A 17,311-nucleotide genomic window follows, 5' to 3' on the forward strand; every position below is an offset into this window, starting at 1 on the left:
TGTGCTTGAGATACTCAAGTTGCACAACCACACCTTCAAACTTCTTTGCTTCCCCTCATTAGGGGAAGGAGATTAGAAAGGCTGGGTGCTTCAGTCACGCTAATAAACTTGACCTTTCTAGGATGGATGGTCTTTAAAGATTTGTCTACCGTTTCATGAGTGGGTGTGGCATTGGATTGGCAACAATTAGTGTAGCTGTTTGCTGATTTTAGAGTCAGACAGCAGCTGAAGCTCCTTATTATGCTTTGGGACATCCAGTACTTCACCAGGTAACCCTGTGGCCAATCTTGAGGTTGATGATTTTCTTGCCTTAGGGAAGCCTGACCTTGGAAACATTGGATGCATCTGCCAACACTTTGACTTGAGTGTGTATGAGGCTCAACGGTGCAAGAAGAAAAAGAAGTGGCTGTAGCCACAGTGAGAAAAAGAGGGGGGGGGGCAAAGGGAGGGCAGAGGATGATAATAATCCTTCTTGTGACTTTGATGAGCATACCAGCATCTCCTTACTCTGTCCCTGGGCAGGGAACTCTGGGACACATCTGGGGTCCAGACAGGGAAGGAAACATTTTGAGACACATGACAGGTGAACAGAAATAAAGTTTCCTTTGTAAGTCCCACCCTGGATAACATCCTATCTAACTTCACTTCCTGTGTCTTTTTGTTTATATGCTCATGGTACCCAGGACCACCTTCTTTTATTTTTATTTTTTATTAGTAATTTAATGTTGATTAATAAGATTACAAGATAGTAGAGGTATAATTCCATACAATTTCCACCACCGGAGTTCTGTGTTCCATCTTCTCCACTGGAAACTTCCCTGTTGTTTACCCCTCTTGGAATATGGACCAAAATTATTTTTGGAATGCAAAAGGTAAGAATTTTGACTTTAGTAATTGCTTCTCCACTGGACATAGGCATGGGCAAGTTGATCCATACCCTTGACCTGTCTAACTTTCTTCAGTAGAGTAGGGCTCTGGAAAGGTGAGGTTCCAGGAAGCATTAGTGAGATCATCTACCTAGGGAAGTCAGGGTGGAATCACTGTAGCATCTGCAACTTGGTAGTTGAAAGGCAGTGAAGTGGAAAGCAGGACAAAATGTTTAATACACAGGAATCATAGTGTAGGAAGAGAGAAGATGAAAGTGGTGACCTTGGAGTGAAAGGAAACTAGAAAGTCTGTTTTAGGTATCCTGCTAGAAGTGTTATGCCTTATTAATCTTTTTTTGAACTTGATGGCTAACATGGCAGTAGACTAGAAATATTGTCTGGAAGATGGCGTCAGAGTTGAGAGTAGAAATAGGAAGGAGGACTAGGGCAGAGAATTGCTGGCAAACTTGAAGAAAACAAATAAATACAATTAACTATTTACCACAATGGTTTAACCTGGGGCCCATATTTATTACTATTTAGCACTGGAGCCCGTAAAACTGCCAAGTTCCTGTCTGACTGCTCTCTCAGTCCATAGACACAGTTGGGAACATTCTTGGCTGTATTTACTTCAAAACCAGGCTTCTTTGAGTGGCAGAGTAGGATGATCAAACCTCCATTTGGAGAATGGGGCAGTTGATAGTGAGAATACAATCCTGTAGAAACCTACAAAAGGGCTTATGATGATGTTCCCAATGGCAGTGACCAGTGATGATAGAGAGGAAGTTCTATTAGTGGTCTAGGCCCATATTATCTAGGGAGGAATCCAAGGATTCCCTGTCTAGGACCCTGGGTGATGGAATGGGCTGATATTGGCCCAAAAATCCATTGTCAAGTGAGCCAGTCTTGACCTAATCCAGCTTTTGTAATTACTTCATCTGGTGAGTTTAGACTTTCTCCCAGTTGTTAAAGTGTTGAGTCTACCTTTTTCATGGGGGATGCCTCTTTTGTCTTCCCAGGATTAAGATCCTTTAAGGGCAGGATTGTGATTTAAATTCTAGCCATCCTTGTGTGCTGTTATATAGATGCCATTTCTGCAAGCTCTTTGAGCAGAAAGCCCTGGTGGGAAAAGTAGGGGTTAGGTGGTCTTGTGTTTTCTTTATGTGCACTGGAGTGTGTGTGAGTGTGTGTGTGTGTGTGTGTGTGTGTATGTTTGTGTGTGTCTATGTCATGCATTTGTGACTCTGTATATGTGTGTGGATTTCTGTTTATGTTGTGCATGTGTGTTTACATGTGTTGTTATAACTATACATATTCTGTATACGTGTATGTGTGCATGCATATATGTGTACAACGTACATTTTTGGCTTGAATGATAGACATGCTGAGCAAAGATATGAAAAGTACTTGCCTTTTTATGTAGTCAACCAAGGTCAGTAGTGCTGTTTTTTTCTTTTCTTTGTGAAGAAAAGTGTAGGAAAATCTAGCTGATGATGTTTTTCCCTGGTCATTCTTAGCTCATGACCTTGTTATTAACAGCTACCACAGCTGTGAGCTGAATGAAGGGTGGCCAGTGGCTCACCACTTTCTGCCTGGGAGCTGGGAGCTGGGAGCCTAATGTCTCTCCTCAAACTTCCTCATCTCCTGTTCTGGAAGAGTACACCTTACTTTCACCTCACAAGCTACCCATCTCCACCATTTCCCACTTCCTTCCAGGTAGCTTTTCCTCCTCTACTTTCTTTTTAAATATGGATTTGAACTAGATGAAAAAAATGATAATATCTGGAATTATACCAAATGTGGTTTTTATACCCTCTTATGATGTCAGTTTCTCCTCTGCACAATAAATAAGCTAGACAGAATGATCTCATTGGTTTCTTCTGTCATTCAAGTTGATTACAGTCCCTTTCCTGATGCACCTCCCCAGTCTCCTGCATTCATCTTGGGGCTTGGGGGAGAGGTGTGCACGTACCTACAGCAGCTTAATTGTATCTTCTGCAATATTAATGCATTTGTCAGGACAATAGCCAGAAAGGAGAAACACTCGAGTCTGGGAGGACTTAAGAAGGGTGCATCACAGAATATGAGACGTCAAAGGCATCCTTATTAATTACTGTCCTCCTGAGACTTAACAAAGTGTCCCTGAGAATCTATTTGATCTAGGGTTCAGCTCCAAAAATTCATGTCTAACTAATACTCCAAGCTAGTTCTGCTACAGTTCATTCGAACTTCAAGAGAAGCAGCAATAGATCAGAGTTACAGATCCTCAGCACCAGCGACATTTGCTATTTTGTGCTCTGTCAGGTGAGCCACCACCCAGCCCCAAACCAGTGACATTTGGACTGGATGATTTTTAACTGGGTGGAGGGGGCAGGCACCTTCTGTGCATTCAGAATTTTCCATCAGCTGGTACAATCAGGATGTCTCTAGACAATGCCAGCTGTCTCCTGGGGGTGATATTGCTCCTTGTTGAGAATCTGTGCATAGACAGTGCCCTTTTGGGGGGACCTGAAGTTGCATATTGTGACCCAGACAGACAGACTCATAGTAGATCTGTGTCACCACTGAGGGATAGACACTCTTCAGATGAAGCCATGGCTGACCTATGTGTTGAGGGGTGACTTTTGATTATGGTAGCAACCTCCATATGGGAGCAAGTGTCCTTTGGAGAAGGGAGAAGATACAACATTGTCACACTCACACAACATGGGACAGAGATTCCCCCATCCCCCACCCCAAATTCATGAGAGAAAATCTGGACAAGGTGAGCTGTAGGATTCTCCCCTCCAGCTTCCTTTGACACCCAGGAAATCAGCATCCCAATAAGAATTTTGTCTAAACTTGTTTTCTGCTCAGCACTGTGCAGGGTGCTTTGGATGTGATATCATTTTTGATCTTCCCAGCAACCTTATCCTGTGGCTTCTATTATTATCCCTATGAAATAATGAGGGACGTGTACTACATAATGTGGCTAAATGATGATCTGGGATGAAAACTCAGACAACCTGACTCCATAAACCATGGGGTAAACTATTGTGCTGTGTATGAACACATGTACACATGTATTTGTATGTCTTTTCCCATTTGTTGAAAACTCTGTCCCAGTCTTGCCCAAGCACAAAGGTGATATGATTTTAGATGGAGACATGTAACTGTATAAATTAATGTATGTGGTTCTTTTTTTTCCAATACCTCTAAAGAACTGGGTCACCAAGTATGTGAAAGGAAAGCCTGGTGGGGGTAGATGGCATAATGAAAGATCCAGTACCTCTAAAGAACTGGGTCACCAAGTATGTGAAAGGGAAGCCTGGTGGGGGTAGATGGCATAATGGTTATGCAAAGGGACTTTCTTGCCCGAGGCTCCAAAGTGCCAGGTTCTTGAGAAAGAAGAACAGAAAGGGAAACTAAAAGCAGAATTTGACTGAATCTGGAGTAGGGAACCAAAGTAAAAACCCTGGGGTGAGGGTGAGGTTGGATATTTGGCTTCCTGGGGTGGAGGAGTTAGTCATATAAATCACTATTTAATTAATATGAAAAAGAAAAAAAAAAAACACTCTCACCCTAACAGAAGTTCTTTACCATTGTTGAGCAACAGACTCCCACGTTTCTCTTCACCACTCCTTCCCTTCTCCAGAATCCTTGGTTTTGATGCAATACACCAAATCCAGTCAAAATTTGCTTTGTGTTTTTCCTCTATTTTTAAAGTTCCACCTATAAGTATTTTTCCATCTCCTTTTTGGGCTTATCTCACTCAACATAATGCCTTCATGCAAGATGAGGCAAAGGAGATGATTTGATCATTTTTAACAGCTGAGTAGTATTTCATCTCACACACACACACACACACACACACATACATCACAGCTTTCTCAGTCACTCATCTGTTGTTGGATATCTGGGTTGCTTTCAAGTTTTGATTATTAATCATTCATCAGTCCAGCTGAAATTTCTTTATGCTGCGGAGATATCATGTGGTAGTAGCACATGAGATGTGTGTGTGTGAGGTCCTGGGTTTGATCACTAGCACCATAAATAAGCAGAGATGTGTTGTGCTCTAGTCAAAATGTCTAACTTGAGCTGTGTGAATCATAAAACAGTGGAGAGAGAGCATATATAAGTAGCTAGTGGGGGCATTATTTCACATAAGGAAAATTCCATAAGTTACCTGGTTCAAGAATGGGTGGATCTAGGAGCTCAAAGGATGTTGTAGGACACTCTATCTTTTTGTTTTCTGACCTCTCTTTCTTCTGTGGACTCCCCCACAGGCAGAGCTTCTCTGAAAAATGGGGCTCAGGTATGCTTAGCTTTACATTCAGTAGAAAGAGAAGCCTTTTACTTCTCAATGTTCAAGCTAAAGTCCTTGATTTCCAGCCTCTTCAGAAAAATATTTTATTTATTTATTGGATAGCAACAGAGAGAAATCGTGGTCCAGGAGGTGGTGCAATGGATAAAACATTGGACTCTTGAGCATGGGGTCCCGAGTTCAATCTCTGGCCACACATGTATCAGAGTGTGGTGTCTGGTTCTCTCTCTCTCCTTCTATCTTTCATATATATATAGTAAAGAAACAGAGAAAAATTGACAGGGAAGGGGGGAGATATCTGCAGCACTACTTCACTGTTTGTGAAGCTTCCCCTTTACAGGTGGGGAATGGAGTCTTGAAACCAGGTTCCTGTGCAGCTTGATATTGCACAGTGTGTGGGAGAGATCACACACAGTCTTCCAGCTACTCTTTGAGCTGTCAGTACAATGTCAATTACAGTCACATTTAAAGTGAGTATTTTTGATTTAAAAATATTAAGTTAGCTCTAGGGAGAGGATCTAGCATAATGGGCAGAGTGTCTGCTTTACCCTACAAGAGGACCTAGGCTTGACCTCTGACACCACAGAAAACTACTGCCTCCCTGCATGTTTCTACAATACTTTTAGCCCACCTGCATGTTAGTTGTCAGGCTCAGGCAAAATTTATTAAAGTCAGGCCCCTTGGAATATATCTAAAATAGACTTCCTAGCTTCTTCCAAAATGGAGACCCGAAAAATATCATCCACTCTATTCTTACCTTTAGGTTTCTGATTATTAAATAATTTGTTCTGCTTTATATCTTAATGCTTTTCAGCCATCACGTTGTAAATGCTACCATGACGCCAACTTGACTTCCCTGGGCAGACGACCTTATCAATGTGTCCTGGAATTCCATCTGCCCAGAACCCTACCAAACTAGAGGAAGATAGAATCAGGGTGGGAGTATGGATTGACCTGTCAATGCCCATGCCTAGGCGAGAAGCAATTACAGAAGCCGGTCTTCTACCTTCTACACCCCATAAATGTCTTTGGTCCATACTCCCAGAGGGATAAAGAATAGGGAAGCTTCCAATGGAGGGGATGGGACATGGAATTCTGGTGGTGGGAATTGTATCCCTCTTATCCTGCAGTCTTGTTGATCATTATTAAATCAGTAATATAAAAAAACACAAAGAAAAAAAAGTTGACCAGGAGCAAAAAAACACAAAGAAAAAAAAATTGACCAGGAGCATGGACTTATGCATGTATGAATCCCCAGGATTGCTTAAAAATAAACTCCAGAGAGAGGCAGGCTGGGAGTATGGATCTACCTGTCAATGTCCATGTTCAGCAGGGAATCAATTACAGAAGCCAGACCTTCCACCTTCTGCATTCCACAATGACCTTGGGTCCATACTCCCAGAGGGTTAAAGAATAGGAAAGCTATCAAGGGAGGGGATGGGATACAGAGTTCTGGTGGTGAGAATTATGTGGAGTTGTACCCCTCTTATCCTACGGTTTTGTCAGTGTTTCCTTTTTATAAATAAAATAAAAAAATAAAAATAAACTCCATAGTAAGACTTACTGATAAAAATCATATAAAATCATAGAAATAAATACATTTCTCTTTTTAAACTCAAGCTTATCAAAGAAGGGGGGAGTGTCTTTGTGCCTTTTCTACACCTTTCATCACCCAGTGTTTCGTGCAGTTCCCCTGGCTCTCAGCTCCTTTCACCATCATTTTACCTCAGCTGCCCAGGTGGCTATAATAAAGAAATGGATGGTGGAATGTGTTGTCAAGGATATGTAAAAAGTGGAGCCCTTGAGCATCCCCAGTGAGGGTTTAAAATGGTGCAGTATTTTTTGGAAAACAATCTTGCTGCTTCTTAAAGAGTTCAGCCTGGAGTCTGTGTTCTCAGCACTCCTGTTCCTAGGCACATAGCAAAGGAGATGAAGTATAAGTTTTCAGTATATTCATATTCAGAGGTACACACAAATTCTCATGCACGAATGTTTATGGAAACTTTTCTCTTAATAACCAAAAATTGGAAGCACTCCTTGTTGGTCTGCTTCTAGTTCTGCTTCTAAGACCCCTTCTGTTGCATTGCTATCCTGGCAACTCCTCATGCCTAGTAAAATGTGGCCTATCCATATAATAGAAGACTATTTGATGATAGAAAAGAATGGAATTCTGACAGTTGTCACAAAATAAATAGCCTTACAACTGCTATATGAAGTGAAAGAGACTAGACACAAAAGGCCACATTATCTGTGAATCAATTTCTATGAAATATCCAGCACTGACCAATTCACAGGGACAGAAAACTATTTCAGGAGGCTGGTGGAAAAAAGAATAGGAGGAATGACAGCATTATATATGAGTTATTTATTTATTTGATTTATTGAGTGATGAAAATACTCTGACATTAGATACTGGTGATGGTTGTACAACTTAGTGAATCCACCAAAAACTATTGAGCTGCATGTTTTAAATGAGTAAATGGCACATAAATTGTAACTTAACATAAATGTGTGTATATATCCTATCTGTCTGTCTGCTTGTCTATCTATCTATCATCTATGTATCATATACTTTCCTACTTGTATACCTACTTAGCTAGCTATTGAAAGAGATAAAACTGAACACCAGATTAAGGGTGTTATATTAGTAGCTTTCTATGATTAGAGTAGAAATTATATGAAGGAAAAGTTTAGCATTAGTGTTATATCATTAAAAGTAATGGTAAAGGATCCTTCATCCCAAGCTAATAACTTCTGATTACATACTAGGTCTCAAATTCTTTTTGCTGACACATAACTTTTCTTATTATTGAACAGGAAGATGTGAACTTTTAAATTTAAAAGGAAAATATGCACATCTTATCTTAGATGGTGTCCTACCAGGAGGTGTCAATGGTGGGAAAGGACAGTTCCCTCCCCCTCTGATTTCAATGAACTGGGAAAACTCTTCAGCTTGGAATGGATGGGAATGAATGAGATTTACTCTCAAATTCACTCCCATGAATCCAAATGCTTTTTAATTTTTTTTTTATTGGGGAATTAATGTTTTACATTTGACAGTAAATACAATAGTTTGTGAAACAGACTGGGGGTGGTGTCTCAACTGGTCAACTGCCGGACTGTTACCAGCTACTTAATCTCTCCCTTAGCTCCTCTCTGTCCATGAACCACATGTATTTGTACTCACTGGTGATTTGCTGGGCTCCTAAAGTCATTCTAGTCCTATCTAGTTTTGGTCCCAGATGATCTCCTTTGGTATTCCTAGTTGATCCAGGAGAAGGGAGGAGAGAAACACCCAAAATGTTTTTTAAAGAGTAATTCAAAGCATTTTACTCATCTCAGGTCTTGCCAAGTGTGATGACTTTTGAGAGTGCCATTCTTCAGATCTGTCTTTGGCTTTGGTTAAGGCCAGACTTCAAAGGGAATTTCCAAGGCTGGTGCAGAGACGAAGGCAATTTCTCATCTGTCCAGGAGGACAATGTCGCAGCCACTGACCACTTGACATTAGGGACTGGTCCTTGCCAATTAGATACACATAGCCCCCAAAAGTGTGTCTGACACATAGTAGGCACCTAGTAATTAGGTTTTTAAAAACATATTTTATTTTATATTTATTGGATAGAGATAGAGAGAAATCAAGAGGGAAGGAGGAGATAGAAATGAAGAGAGAAAGAGAGAGACACCAGTGGTTCAGTGTAGGAAAATTGTGAGGATGTGGTTGAGCTTGGCAGGGCTTGATCTGAAGGTCACGTCCATCCTGTTAGTCTTTCTCTCTCTTTATACTGAGAGGTCGAGTGAGGAGGGACATGACCCCCCAAGATTTGCCTTGACTTATCAGACTCCCTGCCTCTCAAAGCACCCTGCATTCCTGATACTATGGCCTGCTCCCTTATTATCTACATAATCATTGTTTTGCCTGAAAGATTCCCCCCATCTCCCCATGCATTCCATTCCTTTGATCTATCTTCTTTCTACCCTCAAGACCCACCTTGCCTGCAGGCTATTATTAATCCTACCCTCGAAACAGTTGCTAAGGAAGTTCCTACCTTTCCTAACCCTTTTGCCTTTCTCTGCCCATTTCCTAACTATGTATGGTATTGTCAAGCCATTTCCATTTCTGATCTGCCACTTCCGGGTCCAACTTTTAAAAGCCTTGGCTCTCTGATCAATAAAGAATTGAATCGCCTTGCCACCACCAGCTCTGTTCCTGGGTCTTCTCTCTCGCACCACTGAGTGAGTAGCAGCCCAGGCTAGCTCTGTTTGCATTCTCTCCATCCCAGAGAGTTCACACCTGAGAAAAGGCACCCCCATGCTAGCCCAGCAGTTCAGGAGGTGGTACAATGTATAAAGCACTGGACCCTTAAGTTTGAGGTCCTGAGTTCAATCCCCAACATCACATTTTCCAGAGTAATGTCTGGTTCTTTCTCTCCTGCTATATTTCTCATTAATAAATAAATAAAATCTTAAAAAATAAAAGAGAGAGAGAGAGAGAGACACCTGAGAAGCACTGCTTCAGTGCTTTTAGGTAGGGACTGAAGGCTTGAACTGGGTGCTTGCACATTGCATGTGTGTATTCTACCAAGTTCACCATCACCTGCTCCCAATATTAGTTTTTGAATGTTAAGTAGATTACAGTGGGTGACACAAGCAGGCAGGAAGCCTTAACAAAAAATAGGAAGGGAGGAGTTAATAAAAATACCAACCACAGACTCTGGTGGTTGGTTATTCAGGATGGGGTGGAGGATAGGAAGGACTTTGTTGTCAGGTTGATGACTTACAGACACATACTGTATGAAAACTGACCCTTGAAATGTTATCAATTTTGTGAGCTGCTGTTAAGTCACTGATAAGAAAAAATATAAAGTAACCTCAAACACAGATCCAGTTACAAATGTCAAAAATAGTTAACTTCAAAGGAAAAATAAATAGGGATATCTGGAATTACTGATGATTGAGTGGCCATGTGAAACCTTCAGAATTCCACCTCTGGTATCCTATAAGTTTCTGTAAGAGAACGTGTGTAGACAGGAGAAATTAGTTCACCTTAACTGTCACCAGGACTGAGATGGTTGGGATTAATTTACTGAGAATTAAAAAACTGCTTATCACAACTCCCTTCTTTGAAGAAAAGGTAATAGGTCCCTCTAAGGAACCATTTTGCAGGTGGAAGCTTACTACCCTATTACGCCATTACGGAACCAAAGCAACTGAATGCTATTGGGCAGTGGGTCTCCATTGAGGTGGGCACTGTGCTGCCCCCATGTGGTGAAAGTGGAGCATTTTCCTTCCACATAGGGGCTTATAAAAGCTTTTCAGAGGGGAGTCGGGCTGTAGCACAGCAAGTTAAGCGCAGGTGGTGCAAAGCACAAGGACTGGCATAAGGATCCTGGTTCGAACCCTGGCTCCCTACCTGCAGGGGAGTCCCTTCACAGGCGGTGAAGTAGGTCTGCAGGTGTCTATCTTTCTCTCCTCCTCTCTGTCTTCCCCTTCTCTCTCCATTTCTCTCTGTCCTATCCAACAACAACAATAATAACTGCAACAATAAAACAACAAGGACAACAAAAGGGAATAAATAAATATTAAAAAAAAAAAAGCTTTTCAGACATATACCACACTAGCCTAGCAGGGAACCCAGGTGTCCTTTTCTATTCTTCGTCTTATGAGCTAGTTAGTTGCTTTGACCCCATATCCATCAGCTGACTGGCTATGTTTTCATCTAGAAAGCCCAAATGACCTTGGTATTTTAAATAGTGAAAATTGAGTTCATTACCTTTCACCTCCACTTCCTAGCAGTGTCTTTCTGTAGACTCTGATCTAGTAAGCGCCATCCTTTAGTCCCCTGGGCTGGAATTCTGGGTTACTTCCATACCACCCCACCCCCTTTTCCAGGATGAAACAGTCACACTTTACTCACCACTATGCTATAAAGTTCATCTCAACACATCTCAGGAAATCAATTAGCCTCAGTGATGATATGGCTAAGTGTGGATCCTCTAAGTCATTATCTAGGTACAAAGACAAGGACTCAAGCGTACTGGACTCTCTGATGTTCAGTTCTGAAAATTTGCAAGGCATCTGTAATCTTGCATTTTCTAATTTAAGAGAACACATCCCCAATAGTAAAGAATTTTTTTTTTTAAGAAAACCAAGCTTTTATAAAATGAGATTTTTCATTTTACAAGCATACACAGAGTGCATAGATTTTTTTTTTCCTATTTGGTTGCCCTTGTTGTCCTTATTGTTGTTTTTGCCATTTATGTTGTCGTTGTTGGATAGGACAGAGAAAAATCAAGATAAGAGGGGAGACAGAGGGGGAGAGAAAGATAGACACCTGCAGACCTGCTTCACTACTTGTGAAGCGACCCCCCTGCAGGTGGGGGGCCAGGGGGTCTAACAGGGATCCTTACACTGGTCCTTGCGCTTCGTGCCACATGTGCTTAACCCACTGCGCTACCCCCGACCCCCTTGATTTCTTGTTTTTTTTAAATTATCTTTATTTATTTGTTGAATAGAGCTATGCAGAAATTGAGACGAAAGGGGAGAGAGAGAGAGAGAGAGACCTACAACCCTGCTTCATCACTCGCAAAGCTTTCCCCCTGCAGGTGGGGACTGGGGGCTTCACCCACGGCATTGTAATATGTGCACTCAGCTAGGCGCGTCCACCGGCCTTCATAGATTTGTTGTTTTACTAAAGCATTATTACCTTTTGTTTGTTTGTTTGTTGGAGGTAACTGCTTTTGTCTATAGCAAAAACTTTCCTAAATATAAGGAACATTGATCTTCCAACAGAGGGCTGGAATTTCCCTCTTCCAGGAACACTAACTGCTTCTTTTAGTTATAAATAAACTGTAATCAAAATTACTCTACTGTCTATGCATTTGCTTGGTGAAGCAGTATATTTCTTTAGTAGAAGACAAAATGCTTCATTCTCTGGAAGCTATAGTGTGTACATTCTGTGTCATCTGCCTCTACCTTTGAGTTGAGAGGAATATGTGTGAAAGATAAAACACTCATCTGTATCAATGCACATCTTTAAGAAATATGTAATTAAATTAAGTTTTCCCAGTTGGTGTTTTAAGTCAGCATTTGTCATATAAATCCAAAATCCCTTGGCTAGCACTCACTAGTAATCGATGGATAGATAGCAATGGCACTAAAGAATCAATTCTTGCAATATATATATATATGAAGTTCTTTCCTTGCCTGGAGAATTTTTTATTATTTGGCTTGTGAAACCATCATTTTCAAACCTAGTAATGATGTGACCCTTTTTAAACTCTCAAAGGTGTGTTAATTTGAATGCAGGAGAGGAGATGAGTTGTGACGGAGGAATTTGACTTATGTATGAGCATACATCTGTGACTTCTCAAAGGTTTCCTACTGCTCTGAGTTTGCAAAGAATCATAAGAAAGATAAAAACAAATGTTTACTTACTTATTTTTAGCAGAGCACTGCTCAGATCTGGTTTGTGGTGGTGTGGGTTACTGAACCTGGGGCTTTGGAGCCTCAGGCCTGAGAGTCTCTTTGCGTAACCATTATCTTCCCAGTCTCCTTTTTTGGCAAAAACATTCAACTTTATTTTTTTTAAAATCTTTAAAAATTTTTTTTCTTTAATTTTAAGGAGAGAGAGAGAGATACAGAGAGGAAGACACAGAGACCAGAAACTCTACTGAGGTCTGGTTTATGGCGCAGTAGGGATTGAATTTGGGGCCTCAGAGCCTCAGGCATGAAAGTCTGTTGCAGAACCATTACGCTGTCTCCCCAGCCCAATACTTACTTTTTTTTTTCCTCCTCCAGGGTTATTGCTGGGCTCGGTGCCTGCACCATGAATCCACCGCTCCTGGAGGCCATTTTCCCCCCCTTTTGTTGCCCTTGTTGTATAGCTTCGTTGTGGCTATTATTATTGCCCTTGTTGACGCAATTCGTTGTTGGATAGGACAGAGAGAAATGGAGAGAGGAGGGGAAGACAGAGAAGGGGAGAGAAAGATAGACCCCTGCAGACCTGCTTCACCGCTTGTGAAGCGACTCCCCTGCAGGTGGGGAGCCGGGGGCTCGAACCGGGATCCTTACACCGGTCCCTGCGCTTTGCGCCACATGCACTTAACCCACTGCACCACCGCCCGACCCCCCCCCCCCAGCCCAATACTTAATGTTCTTTGTGTCTCCCTCACCTGGGTGGTATCCCTAGTTCCCTGTTCCCTTAATCTTAGAGATTTTGGTGTTGTAGAAACATGGAATGGTAGCTTCACATTATACCCTGATATCATTCCCAAATGGCAGTTTCTGGAAATATTTGGAGTCTATTTTGAGTGTTCTATGACTGAAGTTGGAAACACTTAAAACCCAGGGGATTACTGCCCAGTACAATATAAAGCCAAACACTGTTACAATAGCTTTTGCAAAAAAAAAAAAAAAAAGCCTTGTTGTTATCCAAACCTGCTATGCCTGCTATGGAAGAAGGAATATACTTAAATACTCAAATAGATCTCTCTCTACCTATAAAGAAAGAGAACATTTGTTTTTATTATTATTATTTTCTAAATTTTAATTGATTTATTTATAAAATGGAAACACTGACAAGACCATAGGATAAGAGGGGTACTATTCCCAACACCAGAGCTCTGTATTCCATTCCCTCCCCTGATAGCTTTCCTATTCTTTAACCCTGTGGGAGTATGGACCCAGGGTCATTATGGGGTGCAGAAGGTGAAAGGTCTGGCTTTTGTAATTGCTTCTCTGCTGGACATGGGCATTGAAGGTCAGTCCATACTCCCAGCCTGTCTCTCTCTCTTTCCCTAGTGGGGCAGGGCTCTGAGGAAGCAGAGTTCCAGGACATATTGGTGGGGTTGTCTGTCCAAGGAAGTTTGGTTGGCATCATGGTAGCATCTGGAACCTGGTGGCTGAGAAAGAGTTAACATATAAAGCCATACAAATTGTTGATTAATAGTTAACCTAAAGGCTGGAATATTGCAGATGAATATTTGGGGTCTCCATTTTGGAAATTGCTAGTAGGTCTATTTTAGGTATATTCCAAAGGGCCTATGACTATACTAGTGTTTTTTTTTTTTTTCTTTTTTCTGAGCCTGACATCTGATATGCAGGTGGACCCAGGCTACTGTCTTGGGAGATGATGTCATGGCTGGAAAAAGGGCTAGAAAGCTGGATCAGGGAAGAGAGTAGCTCCCAAATATGGGAAAAGTGTATAAATATTGTTGACTGTAACTCCCAGTGATTTTATCTGGGGCCCATATTCAGCTTAGGAGCCTATGTAACCTCTACATCCCTGTAGGTCTGAACTTGCATTCTGTGGTCATCAGTAGGAACATTCCGAGTTGCACCAATTTCAGGACCCATCTTCTTCAGGTGGTAGATAAGAGTATATTATCCAATCCCCCTTTGGAGAAGGGAACATTCTCTACCATTGTTGATCAACATTGAGGGCAAGGTCTTATGGGGACCCACAAAGGGGTCCATTATGTTGTTCCTGATGGAAATGAACAGTGATAATGGAGAGAGGGATCTATTCGAGGTTTAGGCTCATCATGTTTGTGTGGGAATCCCAGGACTCCCCAACTAGGGCCCCAGCTGATGGGGTGGCCTGATAGTGACTACAGAGTCATCATTAAAGTATGCCAGCTTTTGCCCTTATTCAGATTTTATAATCTTACTTTGATATGGTTAGTTTTGGAGTGAGTGAGACAAGTATACTAGGAAGTAGGTGAGGAGGGTATTTAAGTCTAAGTAGAAACTATTTCATTAGGAACTTTATGGTGTCTTTTTAGGTCTTTCTACTTGCTTGCTTCATTTATTGACTCACTGCAAACTATTGTGCACTTTTGCTTTAATATATATATTTTGTCCTAATTTATGGATTTTGCCTCCAGGGTTATTGCTGGAGCTCAGTACAAGTACTAAGAATCCCCTGCTCCTGGTGGCTACTTCTTTCTTTCTTTCTCCTTTCTTTCTTTCTTTCTTTCTTTCTTTCTTTCTTTCTTTCTTTCTTTCTTTCTTCCTTTCTTCCTTCCTTCCTTCCTTTCTCTCTCTTTCTTTCTTTCTTCCTTTCTTTCTTTCTTTCTTTCTTTCTTTCTACCCTCCTTCATTTCCTTCATTTCCTTTCTTTCTTTCTTTCTTTTTTATTTTTTAAATTTACTTAAAAAAGGAGACATTAACAAAACCATAGGATAAGAGGGTTACAACTCCACACAATTCTCACCACCAGATCTCTGAATCCCCTCCCCTTCCCTAATAGCTTTACCATTCTTTAACCCTCTGGGAGTATGGACCTAAGGTCATTGTGGGATGCAGAAGGTGGAAGGTCTGGCTTCTGTAATTGCTTCCCCACTGAACATGGGCATTGACTGGTTGATCCATACTCTCAGCCTCTCTCTCTCTTTTCCTAGTGGGGTGGGGCTCTGGGGAAGTGGAGCTCCAGGACACATTGGTGGGGTGGTCTGTCCAGGGAAGTCTGGTTGGCATCATGCTAGTATCTGGAACTTGGTGGTTGAAAAGAGACTTAACATACAAAGCCAAACATATTGTTGATCAATCATGGACCTGAAGGCTGGAATAGTGCAGATGAAGAGTTGGGGGGATCCTCCATTTTGTAGATAGCTAGTAGGCATATTTTAGTTGTATTCCAAAGGACCTGTATCTCTACTAGGTTTTTTTTTTTTCTCTGAGCCTGAAATCTGATATGCAGGTGGATCCAAGTTATTGTCTGGTTTTTCTTTCTTTTTTACTTATTTTTTATTGGATAGAACAGAAATTGAGAGGGGAGGAGAAGACAGAAGAGATGAAGAAAGATATTTACAGACCTACTTCATCACTTGTGAAGTGACTCCCCCTCCCTCCTGCACGTGGAGAGCTGGGGCCTCGAACTGGGATCCTTGAGCTTAGTACTATGTGCACTTAAGCTTGGTGTCTCCCACCCAGTTCCTGAAAAAGAACATTTATACAGATTGAGTGGAGGGTTGGGAAACCAGGAGCTAGACTTAGAGTCAAACATGGGAAAGCCTGAGGTGTTCAGATGTTCATGGTTTCTGGATCATGGTCTCCTGGGTTAGGATGAGCCTTTTGTGAATTCCTAGAATTTATCCTAGTATTTATTTTAACTCTTCTTTCTTATTTTGAAGGAACAAGATAAAAAGAAGGTAATGGGGGTGTTTGAGTGAGTCTCCAATAACTGTCATTTTATTTTCCAGATTCAGTTTTAGTACATTAGTAGCTGGTAGAGTGTTGCCAGTTAAGTTCAGCCTCACTTATTAATTTCAGATCATCTCTACCTTGGTAAGATCCAGTCAGGTGGTCCTGCCCTTTTTGGGACATAGGTTCACTTGAGCTTATTTAACTTTGTCCCGAGGAGCCAAATGAAAATGTTTCTCCTTTTCTTTTCCCCTTCTCACCAAAGAAATGATTCATTTTACCAGGGACATTGACTGGTACTTATGGTCACAAATTATGCTGTGATAGACTGTATTTCCCCGACATCTTTCCCTCTCTCTATGTATGTGTGTGTGGTGAAATGAAGCAAATATACTGGTCCATAGCTGAAAACAGATGACTTTGTTTTAGTGACTAAGCTGTACTTTATGCCAGAATAAGATGTGTTGAAACACCTCTGTCTGCTTTTATTAGTTTAAAAATTGGGGCTTTCTATTATAGCTTGTGCTTAGGATAGATTTTAATGTGATATGCAATTATCTCTGTCACGCTCATTTGATTTTGTCACCTATTCTGTACCATCATGGTAGAAACCAGCTGGAGACCATGTCTTTTTCTGAAAGCCCTACATTAAGATATCTCACATAAATTCATGAATTATTTGAAATTCTAGGCATCACTGAAGTTCAAATTTTGGAAACTGTTTCCAACCTTATTCCCCTTGAAATTACTTAAATCTTAACATCTCTGTGCATGGGCTGGAATCTGAAGTTTGGCTCATTTTTTATTTTCCTGACTTTTAACTTGGCTTTGCTGTGTCATGCAAATGTGTCCTGGCATTTCCATCTTCTAAGTTCCGTAGACCCTTGGTATTTGAAGATTACTAAACTCTTGAGAACTGAGCTTCTGCAATTATTTGTAGCAACTGAAAACAGTTATTTAGCAATTGAAACTAGGACTCCAAGGGGACAGGAGATCTGGT

At 41.2% G+C, this 17,311-nt stretch overlaps 1 long non-coding RNA gene across 1 annotated transcript in view; it reads left to right on the forward strand.

Annotated features, from left to right (window-relative positions):
• Positions 1-678: 678 nt before the first annotated feature.
• The window catches only part of LOC132532634 (uncharacterized), a 97,157-nt gene continuing 80,524 nt past the window's right edge, over positions 679-17,311 (forward strand). Inside the window, exon 1 of the long non-coding RNA XR_009544555.1 lies at positions 679-872. This is a non-coding gene — a long non-coding RNA (uncharacterized LOC132532634). The remainder of the gene's footprint in view (positions 873-17,311) is intronic.

The sequence above is a fragment of the Erinaceus europaeus genome, chromosome 14 (genome assembly GCF_950295315.1).
Source record: "Erinaceus europaeus chromosome 14, mEriEur2.1, whole genome shotgun sequence".
In the NCBI taxonomy this organism is placed as follows: Eukaryota; Metazoa; Chordata; class Mammalia; order Eulipotyphla; family Erinaceidae; genus Erinaceus; species Erinaceus europaeus.